General features: G+C 32.4%; 1 protein-coding gene across 3 annotated transcripts in view; it reads left to right on the top strand.

Moving 5' to 3' along the window:
* Positions 1 to 2862, top strand: part of FAM229B (family with sequence similarity 229, member B) — a 13201-nt gene that overhangs the window by 4316 nt on the left and 6023 nt on the right. The gene's annotated exons all lie outside the window — the stretch shown is intronic.

Below are 2862 nucleotides of genomic sequence, written 5' to 3'. Positions count from 1 at the left end.
CCTTCCTGTGGTTCTGGATGATGTCCATTCCATCTTTTAGTTGTATTTTTGAAGTGGTTGTTCGAGGCAGCAAACTCCGGCGTTAACCTATGCCGCCATCTTGGTTTTTTTTTCGAGAACAGTTTTAAATTCATTCATATTTATCACCTTAAATGTGAAGAATCAAAACATTTGATTAATTAAAAGTCAGAGATCATCAAAATAGATAAAAACAGCAAAACTGAACTATATGTTCTTTATTTAAAAAGACACTTTGAATAGAAACCAAATAGGTTAAAAGTAAGTTTGGAAAAGATACATTATACTAACATTAATAAAAAAAGTACCTATATATCTTTCAGACAAAACATATTCAGAGCAAAGAATATTACTAGGGATAAAGAAGGATATTTTATAATAAAAGTTTTTAATTCATGAAGAGGACATAACACTACTAAATATTTAAAAACCTAATGGCAGAGCTTCAAATATATAAAGCAAAAATTGGCAGAATAGAAAGGAGAAACAGATAAATTTAGTATTATAAAATAAATAAGTTTCAAGATTTGTGGAATGAAGGTAAAGTAGTGCTAGGATGAAAATTTATAAAATTCAATGCTGATGTTCAGAAGGTAGGTCTCAAGTCAATGACCTAAGCTGCTATTTTAAGACATTAGAAAAAGAAAAACAAATTAAGCCCAAATTCAACAGAAAAAAAAAGTAAATACTAAAGATTGGAGTGAAAATCAAATAGAAAACAGAAAATTAATAGAGAAAAATCAGTGAAACCTATGTATGTTTCCTGAGAGATTAAAATTCTTTTGTGGACTTCCTTGCTCATAAAGTCTAAAATCTTTAACTTGGATTTATATCTCAGCATGGTTTAACTTCTACTTATCTCTCTGACCTATTTCTTAACTTTCTCGGTTGTCTTTTCAGATCTTCTTTTGTCCGCTCTGCTGGCAGATGACTTTTACATAGGCTATTTCCTTTGTTTTCCCCTTCCCCAAGGGTCTCAATGTCTTTTCTTCCCACCCATTTCCATCTAGTTGATGCCTATTTGTCTTTTAGATTTAGGTTTGAAGTCTTAGTCCAGCACATACCCTGCCCTAACCTGCAAACTCCACTAGGACAGGCACTGTGTTTGCTTTTATCAATATTTTATTTTCAACACTAAACACATGCCTGGCTGGTGGATTCTCAACAATTATCTGTTATATGAGTGAATGCTAATAATGGATCTATTTTCTTAGGATATGACCAGTTCAAACACTATTCCTTTTCTGAATCTCATGAATCAATATTCTGAGGATTGAAAGATCATTATTCTTGGTTTATGAGGAGAGTATTTAGAGATTTCACCATCTCCCCGCTCCCATCATTTAGACTTCACTTATTCATTTCTTTGTGAAGATCTGCTGGAAAGTCAAGTTCACTTTGTCTTCTAGAAAGTTTTATGATTAAGGCTACTGTTTGGTTTGTTTCATGGTATCACTCATGCTAAAAGAAGAAACTTGGTACAACTTGTGCCAAATAAACTAGTAAAGGTAAATTAGAGGAATTAAAAACTATTCCACAGTAGAATATCCCACATAGAGACTTTACTTTATAGTTTAAAGATATATTGGTCCCAAAAAAGTGAAATCATGCCTCAACAATCTAATTTCAAGAACTATGCAAAGAGATGAGAGAACATGCTGATTTAATTTTTGTATCCCAGACATTGTCTTTACTATGTTAGACTTTTTTATTCCTCAAAAACAATTCTATACAAGGAATTAATACTATTTTGCAGACAAACTTTTAGTGATTTGCTCAGTCTCAGAGTTAACATGATCTTAACATTCAAACCTAATTCTGATGCCAAATCCATTATTTTTCCACTGCCATCTTCACTAAAAAATGTAAACTATTACAAAATGTTCCCATCCTAATGATCAGATGTTTAGGTCCTAATGACCTAACAATGGCCAGCAATTATTTCAATTTGTCTATGACACAGTCAGTTAAATAGTTTCTCTAAGCTAAAATTGTGATCATTTACTCACTGATAGCACCCTAGTAAGAAAAAAAAGGTAGAGGTAAGATTTTTGTCTAACATCAACTTAATTATGTAAAATGCCAATTTCCTATAACATAACCACCTGAAAACAAAGCAGTAGGGACTTAACATAAAATGTAGGTATTGAAAAAGATTTTCATTAAATGCAAAATCGCTTGCTAACATTTAATAGTTCAGTCATCAGCCTATGAAAATTGAAAAAAAAGGTTAATTGAAGAGCAAATTTCTGTCTTAAGGTTTAAACTTAATTATTACATTCAGCAAGATTACTGTTGATATGGAAATTGGGAGAGGAGAGAAGTCCAGAAGATAAATTTCAGCTTGTTGTTGGAGCTATGAATTGAGACATTTTATTCTTTAGCAGGTAGAAAGCTATGTGAAAGAATCTCTGATGTGATAATTTGTGGGTGTCACTGGGGCAGTTGATTATCATTCCTCTGGAAAGATGTCATGAACAGAGGAGAACTTCAGGGTCCAGGGAACAGAATAGAGAGGACAGTACAAGATGTATTCTTCCTTTCTCAACTGTCATTGCAATAATTTGGGAATTTCAAGGCTCTTTTAATGATACAGAAAAGAAGACATAGTCCAGGCATTAGAGAGAGCTGTAAAGAATCATCCATGGTAAGCCAGAGAGAAATTTGTAAAGGTGTAGTTTGAGGCCATTGGAGTGGGATGAGGATATAGGTAGATAGGATTTATAATTTGTGTTATTAGTTAAGGGAAAGTCTGGAAGATAAAGATAGGGAAGAAAATAGGATATAAAGTGACAAGAATATCATGAGATTTTGTGCAGATTGATTAGATTGTTTAAAATATAT

The sequence above is a fragment of the Myotis brandtii genome, unplaced genomic scaffold (assembly GCF_000412655.1).
Source record: "Myotis brandtii unplaced genomic scaffold, ASM41265v1 scaffold8, whole genome shotgun sequence".
Lineage (NCBI taxonomy): Eukaryota > Metazoa > Chordata > Mammalia > Chiroptera > Vespertilionidae > Myotis > Myotis brandtii.
The sequence above is the reverse complement of the archived record's forward strand: the minus strand, read 5'-3'. Positions and strand labels throughout refer to the sequence as shown.